The sequence below is a fragment of the Pollicipes pollicipes genome, unplaced genomic scaffold (assembly GCF_011947565.3).
Source record: "Pollicipes pollicipes isolate AB1234 unplaced genomic scaffold, Ppol_2.1 Scaffold_5724;HRSCAF=6776_pilon_pilon_pilon, whole genome shotgun sequence".
NCBI lineage: Eukaryota > Metazoa > Arthropoda > Thecostraca > Pollicipedomorpha > Pollicipedidae > Pollicipes > Pollicipes pollicipes.
In genome coordinates this window covers 25,777,535-25,798,003 of record NW_023596746.1, presented here as the reverse complement: position 1 = coordinate 25,798,003, position 20,469 = coordinate 25,777,535, and the positions used below count along the sequence as shown (strand labels likewise).

The window sequence follows — 20,469 nt, the reverse complement described above, 5'->3', positions numbered from 1 at the left end:
TTTCATATCGCAGAATTTTTCGCAAATTTTCCGACACAGAGATGCAAATCTCTTCCCTCTTTCTATCGCGAGTCCCTGCACCCAAATCTTTGTGCGCAAAGTCTTCTCCCCCCCCACCCCCTCCTCTCTCTTAGTCTCCCTCCCCTCTCTCTCTATCCTCTCCTCTCTCCCCTTCTCTCTCTCTCTCTCCTCTCTCTCTCTCTCTCTCTCTCTCTTCTCTCCTCTCTCTCTCTCTCTCTCTCTCTCTCTCTCTCTCTCTCTCTCTCTCTCTCTCTCTCTCTCTCTCTCATCTCGTCTCTCCCTTACTCCGGTTGTGTCCTGTCTATAGTTCTGGGAATGACTCTCATTAATCGTGTAAATGCACCCAGCCTGCCGCTTAATGTTCCTGTCGGGATGCCACTACAGCCAAGAACATGTGATGGAGCGAATAAACTGCTGAGTCTGGGCCAGTAAACTAACTTTCCGCAAAGCGCGTCTTGGGTAATATTTTGCGTGATGAGAAAACAATTGGAAGCTTTTATCTGTCCATATCACCCGCACCAAACAAGCCGGGCTGGACTCAGTCATTGCCGTCATCCGACCAGCGGCGGCCCGGCGCGCCATGGTGGTCGAGTCGAGACGAGGTCGAGGGCGGTCGAGGCGCCAGGCGACCGTCGCCGGATTCCTCCGAGCAGTGCGGCATGCGCGGCCACTTAGCACACCGTAAAACGGCGGCGCCCCGGGCCGGACACGTGCACAGCGGCCGCCGGAGTCGGGCCGCCCGGAGCGCCGGTGCGGGAGCTGGTCCGCGTGACACAGAGGCGCTCACCGGGCGCTCACCGGGCGCTCACCAGGCGCCGCCGGCACGCAGGTGTATGCTCATGGTCGGGGCATGGTTTGCATGCCCGATAATGTGCCAGGGATGTTGATGGGCATGGTTTGTTTGATGTTGAAAACCGCGGCTGTTCGGGTAGGGGAGATTTCCTTTCCTTATCGGTGCAGAGATCGATGGTGTTTGATTGCCGTAGTGCTCAGCGGCAGCCTGTTTCTCCAGCAAAGCCCAGCATCTCGCTTTCACAAGATATGTCTGCTGCGGCCGAGACTGCTGATGTTTTTGCTGCGAGCACCGAGCGTCGACCGTGGTGGTGAGCATGTTTGCCACCAGTGTGTTCACAGCGCCGGCGATTTTTATGGGCATTTTAACAAGTAATTGCTACTGTTAATTCGTGCCCACCAGCGTCATAAAACTGGACGACGGCAGGCCATGGGGTGCGAGGTTGAGGCCAGCAGACCTCGTGGAGGAAAGGGCGTAAGCTGAACATCAAACAAGACTGGAGTAGACAAACCGAATAGATAGAATAGCACGAATGCGGCGCTAGGCGAGCAGCCACGCATCTGGCCCACACAGACAGCGTCTCCAGCTGATCGTCGCTAATAACTGCAGCGTGGCGATTGCTGGTTTGCTGATAAAGGCAATTTTCGTCAGACGCTCGCCGCAGGGTACATTCAGTAATGGCTGCAGAACTCGGAGGTCAGGCCGATCGGGCCACTGCCTGCCTGCTGTTATTCACTGAGTGGAGACGAATGAAAGCACACACCATCTGCCTGTTATGAGAGCATCTACGTTCGAAGAGGTAGAATTGCCCACTGCCCCAAAAGTTCACATGTATATAAGCATAGCATCCATAAGAAGACACTCCATGATATACGTCATTTTTCATTAAATAATCAACAACAGCGAAAAGCACTCGTTACGCGACAACGAATTGCTGAATGTTTGCAAAGCTGGATAATTGTGCACTTACGTTACAAGGCCTCAGAAAGTTTCCAATCCCATAACACCAGCATTTTACTGCACATGGTGACATGGGAATATGATTTTAAGAAGTGTGCCTTAGGGGGAGGGATCTATATTTGTATGCGGCTTCAACTGAAGTAGCCGTCTTAAAGATCATTCGGTGCAGTTCACGGCCCTGCCCTTCTAACTAAACTTCTAAACTTCTAGCTTCCTGTCCTTCACCTAAGCCACTTTAATTTCTGAGCTAAACGCCCGTAAAATTGCGCGGACTATTTCGTGCAGACTTCTTAAAGCCACCTTGGCATTCATGATGACATAATAACATCATTTAATCGTGTCAATCCAATGGCCTTGCGGAGATCAAGGCCAAGCAGAATATAATTGTCGAGTCCTTCATATCTGTCGTTCGTGAGCACGATTTCCAGATATAACGGCAGTGAGCCGGCGGGTCAAGCGATGTTTTGCAAGGTACGACGACACATTCAAACAATAACGTATTGTTGATCATATTTGCTAAATGGAGAAATTGTGTTTTCAGGGGCAGTCCTTTCCACTTAAATGTATACCAATAGCTGTAAGAAGCATATTTCATCACATCTGTTGCTTGCTCCAATATCTTCAAATGTAGAACATTCCCTATAATATTTGCGTTTCTGTGACAAAAAGGCTGCTGTTATCCCACATCTGTATTGATTAAGACGCTTCTGTCAAGTTCACCACCGCGTATATAAGGCGGCCAGCGACCAATGTCACGGCAATGGCCCCGGCCTCCTACACCGTCAGCTGCTGACAGGTGTCTTGCTCGGAGCGCAATACTGAGGTGACATCCCACCGCCCGACCATTTGCAGCCCTCGACATTTTTCCGAGTCGTGTAAATCGTGCGCACCCTCCTGTCCGTTCTTGTTTGTTGCGCCACTGCATTATGTCTTGTGCAGGAATAATTCATTTGTCATGAAGTGCGAGGCAGCGCGGGCAAAAAATAACAAATAAAAAATCGCCAGATACGTCCCTCGCGCGCGTGCGACACACACATCACGTCCCGGTCTATATGGGTAGAGATCGCACCCCGTCATCCATGCGAGGTCCTGCGAGGCTTAGTTATCATGTCGCGCTTCCCTGTCAGCATGGAAGCAAACGACACGCTCGCGTTTTTGTTTTGCCAACATGACACTCAAATCATTTTGCCAATGTTTGAGTATCATCAAGACATGGCGGCTTCCGAGGCACCAAATCCGGCGTCAGGCATACGCTCCAACTCGATAAGCATCTTGACCCCTTCAGAGCAGACCGATGACATCCTCGTATCAAATGTTTGCAAAATTTCTGATCGCGCAATGTTCGAAATAGCATGAAAGAAAATCGGTCTCCTTCTCAATCCTTTTTGGCTCGCATGCTCCGAACAAAGTAGTTAAATGCAAATATTGGAGTAAAATCAAGCACATTGGTATATGTACGTTCTCTGACAACCAATTTGGCATATCAAGTAAAATAATTTTCCATTCGCAGTGCTTATTAATATTAACTACCACATCCGATGCACTCTGGTAAATCCCGTTTAATGTAATCGTCATGTTTTACTTTTTAATTAAAAAACTTTGTAATGTAAAATTATTGCAGCAGGGGTCACTATCTAAATCTGGTTGGCAGCTGAACCAATAACGTTGACCTTACCTACCTCTCAGACATGATTTGTCAGAGTTCGGGCCTCTCTTACTGATGTTCTTGATGTTAATATAAAACCTTGTCAGGAACATGTGGTCGATTTCAAAATTGTTTCACTTCTGAGGAACTTCCGCTTAAAGTCAAAAGAAAACCGCGTTTTTGCTAATAGCTTAGAATTGTGTGTAAGCGTAGAAAAAAACAGTGTGGTTAATCGACCGTATGTGCTCGATGAAACTTGTTCTTTTTCGTTCACCGAAGATGGACGGAGGCGTAAAAAGACGGATTTATGCAGAATGACGTGGCCTGACAATTGTAAACTAAATGTCATGTTTGCATTCTGCCAGGATCCATTTATACACATATCTACATCTATGCATGTGTATATATATATATATATATATATATATATATATATATATACATATTAGTGAAACTGAGCTGGTTCGACCTTTCCAGCAGACGTGTCAATAACTGGAAAGACAAAGCCATAAGCAAAGGCTTTTCTCTCACCGAGTGGTCGCGTTAACCATTGGCGTGACCAATGCTTTGACACGTATTGGAAGTTAATATCAGCGAGAAAGTCCTTGGTCTCTTGGGTTCATGATGCTTCAAGTTGGGAGTTTTCAGGTTGAAAATATTGACCTTCAGAATACCAGAGGCATTAGTTAAGCAACGTTGTCAAGAAACCAATCGCTATATTGTGAAAAATCGACGTTTGGAAGCTGTACTCGTTGTCAGATTTCTGCCCCAAAATCGACCAACACCACCCCAACTTTCCTATTACTCTTAAACGCATTGAACAAAATACGTTGATTTCATTCTTCGGCTTTTTGTAGCACAACCAGGTAAGCGATATACCGTCCAGCCGAACTTTAAACCATCTCGTCCCAAAATGACTTCAGTCTATCCCACTAACCCAGTTGGTTAAGGCACCTGCTCCCCAATTCACCCACCCGTGACGGGGTGGGTTCAAGTCGCTTTGGACGTTCTCTGTTTGTACCTGGCTGAGACAGCCCGCGCTCCGTGGCAGCGGCTGTGTTAAAGGTCCGGTGGCATCAGCAGGGAGGAAAAAGTTTCTTATTTACCGGATATTGTAGGTGACTAAAACTGAGGCTTTTGCGATGCAAGTGGAAACAAAACTGCAAAAATGAAAACAAATTTCAACAGACAGAACATATCACAACAGACCATCCCAGCCAGCTGAAACTCAAAGGTTGGTATTGGCCTGTACTCGCTAACGCTTGCAGCGTGAGCATGTGTAGAGCACATGTCGAAACGTTAACGTTTCGCTCTATGAGCAAGTTGAGCCATAATATCCTGCCGAACGTAATAGCTTTAATCAGGATATTTTTAGCAGGTACCAGAAAAAACAACTTATACTGCATCAGTGCTGACGTCACAGATTAGTGGTGGCACAGTGCTTTTCCAAGGCCTCTCAGATCAGTGTCTTTCGCAGATTTGTCAGCAAAGACTCACTTCACATGCTAAATGGTACAAAATACCAGATAAATAGGCTTATTACTAGTTGTAAGAATCTCAGACGGCCGCGGCATCCCACGGGAAATGTGATCAGCTTACTACGCAGCGTTTTAAAGCGTCGTGTCATTCGAGACAGATGGGCGCAAATGCCCGCCGCGCGGTAATGCTTTGGGTTCAGCGTAAGGATGTGCGCAGTTGTTGGTTGTGTTCATGTCGTGAAGAGCTGGCTAGCTAGAATAACGTACAATCGTCAGTTTGTTAAGATAATAGCGTCAAAAGCCCTGCTGATCCAGGAGGATTGTAGTTTTTGGATACCTGAGCTGTGGCTGCAGAGGCAAGCGGAGGACGCTGGCACTTTCACTCCTGGACATCAGGAGGCAGGACGAACCGGGTCGAGCATAGCGGCACGTTATGCTCTCGCAAACAAATTCTGCCATTGAGCCGTAATTGTAGATCGGATAATGGGGTCAGGACCCACGTAACCAGCGCTGAGTTTGAAGTTCTTATGTTGAAGTGCAGACCTTCAACTTACTGAGAAGGCAGTGGTTAAATGGAATCTTCCACATTTGAAGATATTGAATAAAGCATTAGCTAAGATGAAATAAGATTACTTCTGGAACATTTCTAGGAAAAGATTGTTCCAGGCAGCAAAATTTCTCTGTTTAGCGAACATGCTCCCCATTGCGTCGTTGTTTGATTACGTCAATGTATCTTGCACAACCTTGATTAAGAGCCGATTGACGGTCCTTATATCTGGAAACCGTACTCACGAACGCCACATATGAACGACTAGACAATTACATGTGTATGGGCCTAGATCACCGCATGGCTAATCGAATGACAGGATTTGAATTATGTTATTATGGGTTCGTAGGTGCCTGCGTAATCTTGAGATAGCTCGCCCCCCCCCCTCGAAATAGTCCGCGCATTTTAGCAGGCGTGTTTTCAGAAGCTAGGGAGGTTTAGGTCTTAAGAAGAGCAGCACTGTAAACCGCACCGAATGATCTGATAGATGGCTATTTCAGTTCAAAGTCCCACGAATATGCAATGTCCCCTTAAGGCCGGTGAGCGCGTGCATTTTGTTTAAACATAAGACTTCAAATATACGAAGAAAGGCGAGAACATGTTTGGTGAGCGGCCTTATCACAACCATGAATGGCACATAACACACCCCATGCTCTATGTCACCACATACAGGGCAATACCAGTGTTGGAGAAAGAGGTCTTGCAGAGTTTATTCATCACTCTTCCCGCTTTGTTATTGGTTTAACACTCGTTTTGATTCTATAAACCGCTTTACATTAAGGCTGAGAATTTCTGTTGTATTTCGCATCACAGTCATAGGCTATGTTTATAGCTGCAGTGTCTGAAATAAAGCCCGCCGCGCTCGCCAAACAAAATCAGTGCTACCGCTCATCTGTGACATAGCATAGTTTGCAGTACATCTCTAACACTTGTCAAAAAGTTATCCTGATTCAAGCTATCACATTTGGAGGCATTCTGTGGCTCCTCAACCTGCTGTTCCAGCGAAACGTCAATGTTTCGGCATGTGCTCCACACAAGCTCACCCTGTAAGCGTTAGTGAGTACGTACCAATACTAAGCTGTGAGTTTCCTCTAATGGGTTTGGCGTGTTGTAGTTGTGATTTCTTCTCGCATTTTGTCACAAAATAACTCGCAAACGTGTTCATTTTTGTCACCGATCATATCCTGTAAATTGGTAGTCTTTTTTATCCCTGTATTGAAGATGATTAACTCAACGCAAGAGCTTTCGACTTATGCTGAAAACCTCGGAGCTGAAGGCATTCACTTCTGATATCATCTTCAAACAGCGCGCAGCGTGAACATCCCAGAAATACATCGAAACAAAAGGCTCGGATTAAATATTTAATAAAAGCTCATGGCCGCTCCATCATACGCATTATGACTGTGTTCTGTGAGTGCACTTGTGCCCCATGTCGCCTGTCGGGTGAGCGAAGTCGTACTAAAACATCCCTTCTTTTCCGTGAGATTCGCTGCCCGGTGCGTTGAGTGAGGTCTCCAGATTTTGCCGTCAGTTTTCGCCTGAACAGCATAACAGTGTCAAATTCGCAAATAAGTCGTCGGAAGGTAACACAAATAGACATGCTGTGTCTATCTTTCCCGCCCATCGGTGTGGTCCCGATAAAAGCTAGGCCATGCGTTACTCAACGGTGCAAATGTGTTCCTCGCACAATCAAGACTGTGGTGAGCCTGAAATGATCTACATGATCTACAGTGGTCTACAGTAGCAAAGCATGATCAAAACACCAGCAATCATCTGCGCTTTCATATTTGTCAAATCGTGACTCAGAAGATGCCCCTGGACGAGAATGAGAACCCTGCCAAAACTACCTCAGAGCGATACATCGCCACCGCTCTGATACCCATCTGGGTGGTCTTGGGATCCTCACCAGGTCGGTCATGATGACGAGTGCCTCCATCAGAACAGGGTTACACCGCACATGGCACGAATTTCACTGCATTGGTTGGAGGAGCATTTCCCTAGAACGCACATCGACTTAAAAGTGTCGTGCTATGACTTCCTACTCGCCCGACCTGTCGGCTATGGACACCATACTATGGAAGGGACCTCAATACCCACGACCACGTGAACAATCCAGCGAACCTTCAGGAGGTCAAGGCCACCTTCGGACTTGAGATGCGACGCATCACCTTCGACAAGATCGAACAACCGATCGACCACCTGCGGCAGGTTCAGCTGCTGCGCATCTTGGACCACCAGGGTGCCCATCTGGATCATCTTTTGTACTCCCTCACGATTTGCCGGATGTGTGATTTTTGATCACTGCTACAGTGTCGCTGACTGTGTTTTACCATGGCATTGACAGTCGAATACCACCACAGTCACGATTGTGCGACAGACACGCTCGTCATTCATAATGAGATCGTCGGTTAGCCTTTACCTGGGCCACCACGTGCTTCGCGCACTGTAGTCTATTTCTGTCAGTTCCGATCTGCCTGTACTATGTTATCAAAAACCCTATCCTTATTTTCAAAATGGCATAGCATCTGAGGAAGTTGGCATGACAAAGCATAACGTATATACCTGCTCACAGGATGATATTTGGTAAGAAATGGACATGATATTACCAATGTTATGTTTAAGTATGTGCCCAGCGCAGCGACAGGTTTCAGGTATAAATTTTCTGCATTTCGCGGACCAAGTTTCCCCAGTTTTACTCAAATGCATTCAGCGGCGGAGCTCTGTCGCTCGGTATAGTGCGGAGATGAAAGATATAGGTTTTCGAAAGATATGCGGATGGAAACAGCATGACCATCTTATCAGAGCTGTCGGAGTCTTACAGGCAAGGTCAACGTTAGATAAGGTAAGCATGTTGCCGATCTATGCGTAGAAAAGCTGAAAACAGCTGCAGCATACTGCGATTATTATCGCGCGAAAATTTCTCGCTTTTCTCGGTCCATATTTGCGACCGATTTATCCCGGGTGTGCTTTCGATAAAAGATCGGTCCGCGGAGACAAATATTCAGCCCACGAATGGATGTCGTGATGACAACGGCCTACTAATGAGTCGATGCCAGCTGTCTTTACATGGATGGGGGCGTGAGTTCTGGTTGACATACCACTTCCCTACGGTGATTTCTGCCCGATTTTTCCTTAATGCAGTTTGGGAATGGACATCCGTAGAGTATTGCTCAGAGAACTGGAGATGTACCTTTTATAACATCTGTATGTCATCCAGCATTTATCCACAAGCCATGATTACGAGCGAAGCCGGCAGCCGAGCGTCTGTTACTTAAGCCATGATAGCCTGTTCAGCTCATGGTGTTTCAGGGCGCGCCGACTGCAGAGGTCAGTTTAGGTCCAACAACATTTTCATCTTGAGCGGCCCATCACGACCCCGCTTAGCCGTCAACGCTTTAGAAGCTTTGATCTTTGCAGCCACAAGTCGCATCTTCTTGCAGCTATCAGGGACAAGAAGCGCTATTGCTTGAAAGCTGTGCTGCATAAAGCGTTGCGTACTGGTTTGCAAGATATTTTCCAAGACGTGATTTGCCTAAGACACTACAATTTGAACTAGCACACATGTGATCACCCTTACGTTCAAAGATCAAAGAACCAAATTGCGCGGACCGAAACGAGGTCCTGGTTAAAACAGACCAAGTGAGGTCCTGACCGGGACGGAAGAAGCGAGACCCGATCAGGACGGGTCGAAGCGAGGTCTCGACCAGGACGGAACCTTACGAGGTCCTGACCAGGACGGAACCTTACGAGGTCCCGACCAGGACGGAACCTTACGAGGTCCCGACCAGGACCGACCGAAACGAGGTGCCAAGCAGAATGGACCGAAATGAGGTCTCGATCAGGACGGACCGAAGCGAGGTCTCGATCAGGACGGACCGAAGCGAGGTCTCGATCAGGACGGACCGGCAGCAAGGTCCGATCAGGAGGACCGGCAGCAAGGTCTCGATCAGGACGGACCGGCAGCAAGGTCTCGATCAGGACGGACCGGCAGCAAGGTCTCGATCAGGGGACCGGCAGCAAGGTCTCGATCAGGACGGACCGGCAGCAAGGTCTCGATCAGGACGGACCGAAGCGAGGTCTCGATCAGGACGGACCGGCAGCAAGGTCTCGATCAGGACGGACTGGCGGCGCCGTGACAAGAGGCCAACACAGACGACGAGAGAGAGAGCGGGACAACATTGGCATCAGCGTAGGATGCTGCTTGCATTCGGTCATGCGCTGTAATGCGTACACTGTGGATTCGCCTGTTTACGATGTTATCAGCGTTGTTGTCAAACCTCGGCAACCAGGGTAGATCAAGACGCGAAACCAATTGCGCGGTGTGGGCGAATGCGCTGCCGGCAATGCGATAGGCGATCTCAGCAGTATGGTACACTAGACCGCGATGCAGCCGTTGTCCACTTTTCCGAAACTAACCTTGAATACAATGCGCCGTGGTCTAAACAGGGGCATGTCAGGGCATAGAAAACTTCGTAGGCAAATAGCCAGCTTTGCGTTTTGTTTTGCTTGGGCAGTGGGCGCAGTAACATACGGAGGCTCGACGTTCAGCTCAGCCTCAGCTCAGTTGTCTGCGGCGGCTGCTGACTGACCAGCTGTCTTAGGCGGCTGCTGACAGGCCAGCTGTCTGAGGGACTGACACTGTTCAGCTCTCTGAGGTGGCTAATACTCCGACCAGCTGTCTGAGGTGGCTGCCGACTGGTGAATTGTCTGAGGTGGCTGATGACTGTCCAGCTCTCTGAGGTGGCTAATACTTTGACCAGCTGTCTGAGGCGGCTGCTCACTGGCCAGCTGTCCGAGGTGGCTGACAACTGTCCAGCTCTCTGAGGTGGCTAATACTCTGACCAGCTATCTGAGGTGGCTGCCGACTGGTGAGCTGCCTGAGGAAGCCGCTGACTGACCTGTACGCGCGCCTCGGTGAGCCCGGTGCGCGAGGCAATCTCCTCCCGCAGGAACACGTCCGGGTAGTGGGTGCGCGCAAAGTGACTCTCCAGAGCCGACAGCTGGGCGGGCGTGAAGCGCGTGCGGTGTCGCTTCTGCTTCTGGCCTGCCGTCGGCTGGCTCTCCGTCAACGTCACGCGCGACTCCAGCGAGCCAAGGTCCTCCAGCGAGTTCAGGCCTCCTGTCAAGTTCAGGGTCAGATCAGGGCCTCGTGTGACTGCTGCGAGCCCAAGTTCTCCAGCGGGTTTAGGTCCCACGTCAAGTCCCAGGGCACGTTCAGTGTGACGTGTGATTCCAGTGAGCCCGGATCCTCCATCACGCTCGGGTCTCTTACGAAGGCAAGAACCAGGCCGGTGTCTCGTGAGACTCTAGCCAGTCCAGGCCCTCCAGCGAGTTCAAACTGTGTCGAGTCCGGGGTTTAGGTCAACTCCATGAGCGATTCAAGGTACTGTCAGCCGCCTGAGCCAGACCGCTGCCTGGTGGGTGCGCCCTTACTCCAGGTTGTTCAGGGTCCCCTGGTGGCCTGTACGGATGGTGGCAGTCAGAAGAGGGAGCGCGCGGTTTCGGCTACCTGCATCCGTTCAGTACTGTGCATAGACAGCATCAGGCCAGGTACGGGCATCTGAAGCAATTCCGGTGGCCTAGACATTAAGCAAGCTTGCTAAAAGGAATTATGGGTTCAAAGTTATTACGTTGAGTTATCGACCCTCAATATCCGAGGAGATAATGACTAAACGGCGTTATAGAACAAACATGGGTGTATTGTCTATACTCAGTTGCTTCAGTTGAAGCATCGAACATTGGCAATTGACATGTTAGAAAACTTTATGGAGTGGATCAGTCCGCGGGACGGGCGTGACCCGATCAGAAAAGTCAGGCAACGAACGGATTAGGACCACCCTAGATAACACCACAACAAGTGGCAACTAACAAATCGTATCAACAGTGTAAGAGGTTGTTACCAAGTCAATACGTATCATTCAGACAGGTGCCAAGGTAAACCAACCATGACTGATTGCTTACTAGTGGTTACCTAAAACACATAGTGAATTGCCATGTATTGCACTTCATTACCTTTATACTGCTTCATTATATATATATATATATATATATATATATATATATATATATATATTCATACACCCACACCCACACCCACACACGCACACACACGCACCCCCTCCCCCCACGCACGTATATATGTGTATATGTATATATATACACATATATGTATATATATATATATATATATATATATATATATATATATATATATATCTTGTAAGTTACTACCTTCAGTGATTTTTCATATGTTTACACCTGTGTGTTGGGACTTTGCATTTATATAATGATCAACCAAGCTGAAGCATGTACGAAAGCGCGCTAAAACAAAATGAAATACCTAGAGGCACTCTTGCTTTCCAATTCAAGTTGTCTTCCCGGAATTGTGCGAGGCGTAAATGAAGCAGTCTCATCCCCGCGTGACTTTATCATAATGCATGGGGCCTCACGTCTCACCGATTGCCAGAGCCATTCCGAGGCGGACGCCTGTGTTAGGGTGTCGTGTAGGGTGCGGTGTTGGCGTGGCAGGGGCTAGAGCCAAAGGCCAACAGGTCCAGAATCGGGCGCCCTGACCACTATGCACCACCGCCGCTCCCCCTCCCCCGCGCAACGTTGTCCTGACCAAACGGCGTCCTAAATTGGAAGGTGCAACCAGTCACGTGTTTAGGTTTCGTATATTCTTTGGGAGCTTACATTTTCAATGTTTGTGCCAGCATCCAATGTGATACGGAAATTAAAACAAAAATAGGTAACAGCATTGAAAGCAACCACAAAGCGTGCGTTTTTTGAATGCCTTTCGCCCCGTAATTAAGTTTAATGAAGTGATGTTCGTGCCAACGACGTACGCAAAGAGGCACAACCGCGCTTTTAGCCCTCGGAAAAACATGTTTTTTTCCTCGACTGCAAACAGCTTTTTTCCCGGCTTTCGAGCAGTGGGCAATGCGGCACGGTTCATATACTCAGCGACGGTTCCTGCTAATGGTGTCATTCACGCCAGGATGTCCTGGGGGATTGAGACCATGGATGATGGATGCTGTGGATCTCTATGGAAAGGCCACCCCTCCCCCACTTCGGCCAAGTATTTGTCTCGTCTCCCCAGTATGTCAGAATACCACTGAAAGTCGCCAAAATGCACCGAGACGGCACATGTCTTTATTTTGGGAAAATTTACGTAACCTCGGCGCACATTCCACGACAGTTCGTTTACGTTGGTGAGTTTCAGTATCCGCAGATAAAAGTATATGAGACTGAACTACATGGCAGCACTGTATGTCCTCGATTCGAAGAAATTCTATAGTTAATATTACCACCCTTCTCAGGGGAGAGGCCTCTACTCCCAGCTAGAAGGCATGTTTTGCCTCAAACAAATGGGAGGCGGCAAACGGGAAGTAAAAGTATGGATAGAGGGAGATACCGAGGAATGCTACAAGGCATGCCATGGACGCGGTTGAGCCATACTAGGCTACACGGATCTACCTGGGTAAATCATGGGCCCGGCCATCCACGGCCAGCCCGGGCCGGGCCGGCTGCCCGCACGGCCTTTACGGCAGCTCGAGCCTCGAAACCGCCCGCGGGCCGGGCGGGCGGACGGGCCGACCGACCGGATCTCACTATGATACGCTTCGGCCAGCAGTGGGGTTAACCCTCTGCCAGGACGGGTGTCGGCAGGCCGCGGGGCACCACTGACCTGACCTGTCGGATGCCGCCGGTGGCGGCCGTCCAGGACGGGGGCCGGCCGGCCGCTGGCGGCGGGCCCACCACGCCGGGCGACGCCCGCCGCTGCGCCCGTCCCATAACCACCCAAATAAATTTGATCACACAACTCCCTACCGTGTTAGCCGTGCCTAATGGACGGCGAAAGCGCCTAATTAGAAGCACAGGCAGGCCAGCCAGGGCGCATACACACATACAAAGGGCTCCGTGGCGACAGTACTTACCAATGAGCTGGCCAGTGGACGGGTTAAGTTGCATACCACTCTTTGCCGAGTTTACAAGCATCGCGCCACTATTTGAGGACAATCAACAAGTAGGGCCCGAGTTATAAACTAAAGTTATGAAGCTATAACGCAAAATGATACGGCCCATCCGCCGCCCGGGCATCCCTAACCGACCATTACGCCCAAACCAATACCCTCGCCGCAGTGGCGCCGACCAATGGCAGAGCCGCACCGGCCGACGCTGGCCGCCGCCGGACCAATCAGCGCTCGGCGCCAGATGCGGCGACTCGGCCCCCGAGATTCCTTAAAGCCACAAGGAAATTGTATGACTCCATCACTGCGTCTGCAATGGCAGCTCGGCTAGGAAATTGAAAGAGGATGGCAGCATTACGGCGATCGTGGAGCAGCCTTGCCGGCAGTATCGGCTTCTACTGCAGACGTTTGTTTTCGAGAGACAAGTGCAATCTGCCCGAACTGCCGGCTGTGGTCCAATGGGCTGGCGCTGGAGTCAGGTCTCGCCCAAAATTGCTTCGCATGGTCTCTGGGAGCACAAAGTTCATGTCGCATATTGCCACGATCGAGGATTTGTTACGCAGAGAGGAACGCTTCACAATCACTGGCTGTCCGTCGCACGACATCTTCTTATTCTCTACTGAGCTGGTTCAATTTAATAACAGGAGCATGTTGAGTGTAGCTTGGTAACTCAGATTTCCCTGCCATTTTACACAAATAAAGCGCGCAAGAAGCGCAACGGTTGCCGGCTGTTAGGATCTCCTGGATTTTTCTTTAAGAAACCTTGAATTTAGTTAAAGTTAGGGCATTTTGCTTTCGTTACCAAAAACGGGTGTTTCCTTCTGCTCTGAAATTGCTGTTTGGAAGAATAACCAGACTTCATGGAAACGTAAAATTGTGTCCAGCTGGCTAGGAAGGCAACATACCGTGAAAGCTGCAATCCGGTTTTGAAGATGAATTGAACTTTACTGATGTCATGGATGGTATACCATTGCGGCGGATTCGCCATCCCTAGTACCACAAAGAACAAGTAGCTGACTTCACTTTGCTGTATTATCACAGAGATCGCAACGAAAGCCTACATTTTCCGAGGAGAACATACATGTAATGTATGTGCTGTATACACTTGTGCCTGTAAGTACCCTTAGTTCGCTGATTTCTATTCATAGGACCATTTATAATGCAAGAAACGTACTAGGCACATATGTATGTACAACGAACATGGGCATAGGGCGATGCCGCCCAATCGCTGTGGTAGCGCATCGCGGGACTGAATGCTTGTGAAAGCTGAAAAATTAATATTTTAAGTGCGAAATAAGCGCTGTACACCATGCATTGGCAGATAAACTGCAAAGCCTGAGAGGAGTACTGCCGAGCGATCAAGCTCATATTTAACGGGTAATGGGTGGGCTAAGGCATAGTCCCAGGGGTGGCGCGTAGGCCGGGTGGCATAATTCTTAACCGCAAACGGCTCTTCTGGCGACCATCATATGTCCTTCTCGATGCCAGCAGCAATACAAATCGCCTCATAACGCGCCCCAGGGGACTCGAAAATGGCGAGGGTATATGTCATGGCCACGAATCTCACCCTGTGCAGCAAATAACTTCATTTACCAAACAAGAAAGCCATTGCGTCTGACGAGAGTCTCGTATTATTGTGGCACCGTTTCATGCTTACCTATGTAGTCAGACTAAGAAGACGGTGCATTATGCCAATCGCCAGACCACCCAACGGTCGTAGCATTTATGATCAGTATCTATTCGGTTTGATAATTTATGTCAAATGCTTGTATTCAACTTTTGGCTTTGATTTCTACTCGTTCTAAATGAAGACAGCTGAACGCTTGCAAGGGAGGTACTGTTGGGTTTTGAACAGGTCATGATCACCTTACTCGGTTCGTTTAGAGAAGCTGCCGTTTTGGGAAACTGGGGCCAAATAGACAGGTAGCATGCCCAGATAGGGTATGTTGGAGCTGGAGGATAACTTGCAGTTCCCACTTTTACCAAGCCTCTTGGATCATGAAACTTTGCCCATCGACACGTACGCATCTTTTCGATTCAACGCACGTGGATGAAGTGCTGATAAGTGGATGAAGTGCTGCAGGATGAGGTTAATGTTGATTTTTTCTTTGCCGCGGGAAAATGACCTGAATTATTGTGTGGCCTTTGGCATAGCGCAAACACATTTTCATAAACCAGGTCCGTTGCATATGGGTAGGTAAGTTACTCTTTAACATGATTCACTTGTTGTGCTGCCGTGATGGACGCATAGTTTAAACAATGCGCGACGCGGAGACCACGCTACACCCATGCCTGCAGTGTACTGCCCGCGCGTGACGCACTCCAACTGAGCTGTGACGCGGTGGAGCCGCACGCTGAATGCTGTTGGGGAAGGAGTTTGCGTCAGTTCGTCCAATGTGATTTGACCTTATCATCATACTTCACGTCAGGCTTCGAAGTCATCAGGTCGCCACGCCGGTTTTTCAGCCCACCCAAGCCAACCTTTCACGCTCCGGCCATCCATTGTGTTCTACCGGCCCTGGTTGCTTAACAGCATTGACCCAATAAACGGGCATCACCAGGAGGTATTCAAATAGTAGGTCTCCGGCAGAAGGTCTTCAGAGCATAGGTCTTCTGGGCGTAGGTCTTCCGGGTGCATGCATTCCAGAAACAGGTCTTCCGAAAGCGGAGGTCTTCCCAGAAAAGGCGTTCACAACGGCAGGAGTGGTAGGTTTTCCGAGCCTAGACATACCGGGAATTTGTATATCAAGCAGTAGGTCTTCTGACCACTCGTCTTCCGAGTATAGGTATTCCGAAGGTAGATTTTTCGAACGTAGGTCTTCCGAGCGTAGGTTTTTGCAGCAGTGTTTCGAAGGTAAGATTAAGGAATGTATGAGTTACCGTGAAATTAGAGACATTCGAATTTTTCAAATGTGATATATTAAGAAAATACGAAAATCATCAGGAAAGGTTCTGAACAATATCCATTTTTGGAATAAGGCTGCCAGGCCAAGAAATGATGATGAATATAAGCTATGACAACGTTGCCAATCCTCACGCATATTGTTTTTGAGCGGCCATTGCGGCAATGTGCACACCTAATTGTGTGTGCACCATTGTTTGTTTTTTAGGAACAAATATTGCAGTGTTGGCGATGCCGCCTGTCGCAGTTATAAACTAGATACTAGATGATAACGACATGCAAGGAGCCCAGCCATGATGCTTCAGTTGCATTAAGCTGAGAATAATGACCCAAATGTCAATAAGTTCTAAGCATCCCGGTTCTTTGACTGATCTCACATACTGACAACAAAAATGTTATCAGTATACAGTGTACAGCCTTGTCGTGCGCTGTCGCGTCTTAAGGCATATGTCTCACCTGCATTACGCCAGTATATCGGACAACATGCCCAGCATGTCTGGCATTCCGAGCGGGCAGCATTGGACGTCAATGAATCGGCCAGCGGCATTCCAGCGTTAGTACGCGTCCCCTGTTCCCGGCCAGCGGCCGGCGTAAAAAGCAAACGCGTCCGCCACGCGGGGTTGAAGGAATCCGAGCTAGCAGTCCCCAGTAATCCCCGTGTACGCTTAGTCTAATGAAACGGCGCCGCGGCCTCATATCGTTGGCTCCTGACGCCAATATCGCCGCCCGACTCCCTTTGAAAGCTAATAAAACTTCATCAATGGCAATTATGACATGGCCGACCGGCGTGGCGGCAGCAGCCGGCGGTCCGCCGGCCCGGTTCGGCATCCCGCCGGTAGCCATGGCAACCGGGCTGCGCAGCGCCAGCTGAGGGAGGGTGCGCTGCCTCTTGCCTGGCGTGGGTGGATGGAGACTCGTCGGGTCATGCGAGTGTGGGTTGTGGCAGGACGCCGTTTACCGGGCCATGTGGGCGGGCGTTTGATGCACAAGGGGGTCAGCGTTTATCACTGGACCCAGGTTGGAGCGGAGATAGAAATGGCGCCGCAAGCACACATCTGTATTTTTCATGTGGAAATGGATACGATGATCTTCAGTCGGATCAAATATCGCTAAGGTCAGCCAAAAATAATTTCCCATTTAAGAAAAGTGGAACTGTATTAACCGCATTCGAAGCCTATTCCTATGCTATCCACCCTCATCTCCCGAGGGGGGGGGGAGGACAAACGCAGTGAAGTGCAATACGGGTCACTAGTGCAGATCTATGACGGAAGTGTCTCATTCAGTATATATCCAGTACCTCGATGCAGAGCTTTGAGCTCCGGACATTTCCTCAAACACTTTATATGTATGTTCAGATTTTGCGAAATAAGTGCAAAGAAACAGCCTCAAACCTATGCGGCACTTGCCATATTTCCTCTTGGCTATGCTAGCCCCTGCGAACAGGGACCCGCCAGCATTTCCGAGTAAACCGAGTGAGCTGTAGGAATTGAGATCCACAGTGTGATACGCCTTTCAATTACTGCCGCTTACTGACCAATTAGAGCGCCCCTCGGAGCGGCGCTGTGCTGTCCCCCGCGGCGACACGTGCCGCCGCCGACTGCACCCCAGCAGCTGCGTGCCCCGCGGTGTGATCCGCAAATAGCCAACGCGAAATAAACGTCCGTTGTAGGTACGGCTGTACTGGTATTAAACCTGGCAGGAAATAATGTTTTTGCAGAAGAAGATGACATGACTAATTCTGAATAAAACATAAGGCAACGAAACTGTTTTGTTTTATTGTCTTTGTGCGAGCTCAATAATTTTTGTTCACTCCAGGATTTACACATCTTGGAATAGCATCTGTACTATCACGACCACAAACAGGTATGCGCAGAGGAATGACCAGAAATGGGCAAATTCGTCATTCCATCGTCCTGCCACAGTTGCTTCATTCTCGCTTTACGTCGGACTTTATCCCCTCCCCCTCCCCCCCCCCCCCAGATGTCTTAGGTCACGTTGCTAGCAAACTAAGCCAAGTAAGCTAGCATCTCGGCGAAAACGGCATCAGAAACACTCTTGTCAAAAACATTGTATAGGTGTGAATGAGCAATGGCGAATGTGACCTTTGATGTATCAAAGCAAACCATAATGGCCGGATTAACACTTTTTACCGCTCTGATTACCCCAGGAACTAGGTAGACTACCACAACGCGGAAAACAGAGTGGAATAGCACCTAGGAGATTGTATGAAATGGGTCGATACTAGCGGAAATCAACATATGTGATCTGTCATATGGCATGCAGATCAATGGGGTGAAGGCTGTTGCACTGGCTCGTCCGGCTATATCAAGAACTAAATAAACCACATGAAATGATGAAAACAGCGTTATACAACCATTTTCATGCTGTAAGACATTGTCCATCAATGTTGAAGTAGTATGACCTTCAAATGTTTAATAAGCTCACAAAATGAAATATTTGACCTAGCTTCACCTTGGAAACGGCCAACCTGGCCTGAAAATTGCATTTTTAATAGGAATACGTGAAAAACGAGTATCATACGGGCACAACTGGAGGAGCGAAAAGTTCCCCTTGCGAAAATAGGAGGGGACATGTTCTCTGAGCCTCTACGCTCCCCAGTAGTTATACCCGTGCATTGTTGTCAAAGCTATCATACAAATTAAGCTAAGACATACTCAGCAGGTGTCACTTCGACACTGTTCGGAACACGCGTAAATGTCCCGTGTTTTAGTTGGTATGGTATTATGCAGCATCCCGGTGTTCTATGCATGGCGTTTTCCATCATATTCTGAGTTGATGCGTGGCGGGTGTGGCAGATTTTCACGTCAGATATTGAACAGATGTCACGGTTGCGTAAGTGTGGGGTTGCAAGTGACCTAGCAGAACAGCCAAACATGAGACTTGAGGGTACAGCCAAGATGGTTGTATTGACCTTTGCCCAAGAACGATCGCGATCCGAAGTAAATACGTTTGAAATTTGTCATAGATTCATATAACATACCCGCAATATATTATCTCTACCCACCTACAAGCATATCATATGTTGAGAAGGTGTGCTATGCACCCTGTCTTCACACTTAGAGCAAACCTAACGGTGGATAGCACCCATGCGTCGGTCTGCGATTGGCATTCAAGTTGCACCCATGCGATGGTGGTGACGGGTGGGCAGTGCATGTCAAGTAAGGTCCATTTAAAGTTGGGAGCGTCACCGTGTAGCTGAAATGTTCGGCTGATGTCAACATTTTTGCATGCGTCTTCAGTGTAGACATTAGCTCATTACCTACAGGGTTAATAGCGTCTTTTCTGCAAGCTCTCTGCGACTCAGCATGGGCACACCGGCCACCAAAAGGGCATCCATGTTTGCAGTCCTCTTATGGATAAAATAGCGTATGAATGTCATCTCACACAATTATTTCGGTGGGAGCAGATGCATTGCGATGCCGGAGCGCATCGCACGGACCGAACTACTCTTCCCATTCCCGTTTGACGAACAGTGTCCACGGGCGTCTCACGACTGGTGACAAAAGCCGCGTGAAAGCGCTGGTTCACTGTTTAAACACCGTCACAAAGGCGTGTCATCGATTCTGCGGGCGGCCGGGCGGCGGCGATGGCTTTCAGCGCGTCGCGCCGCTTCCGACGCGTCGACAAAGGCGCCCGGACGTCCGGCGCGGCGATCGGCTGCCGGCGCCGGCGGCCGCTATCGACCGGCGGCGCCGCACCGGCCGCACCTGCCCCACCGGAGGATCGGCTGCAGGGCCGCCACCAGCTGGTGCGGGGTCAGGTGCAGGGGTACCACCAGCTGGTGCGGGGATCAGGTGCAGAGCCGTCACCAGCTGGTGCGGGGGCAGGTACAGGGCCGCCACCAGTTGGTGCAGGGGATCAGGTGCAGGGTCACCACCACACGGTGCAGGGGATCGGGTGCAGGGACGCCACGAGCTGGTGCAGGGATCAGGTGCAGGACAGCCGCCAGCTGATGAAGAGTCACCACCAGCTGGTGCAGGGGATCAGGTGCAAGGTCACCATCAGTTAGTGTAGGAGGCCAGGTCAGTTCGTCAATTTTTGAATCAGTTGTGTCAAATTGACTCCTCCGCCTGGAAGGCTTTTCCAAAATAGCTCCCAAACGTAGGCCATGGTTGTCGGCGAAGACAATTAT

The 20,469-nt window shown here is 49.4% G+C and overlaps 1 pseudogene; it reads right to left on the bottom strand.

Moving 5' to 3' along the window:
* Window positions 1–20,469, bottom strand: part of LOC119102875 (homeobox protein orthopedia-like) — an 87,663-nt pseudogene that overhangs the window by 43,849 nt on the left and 23,345 nt on the right.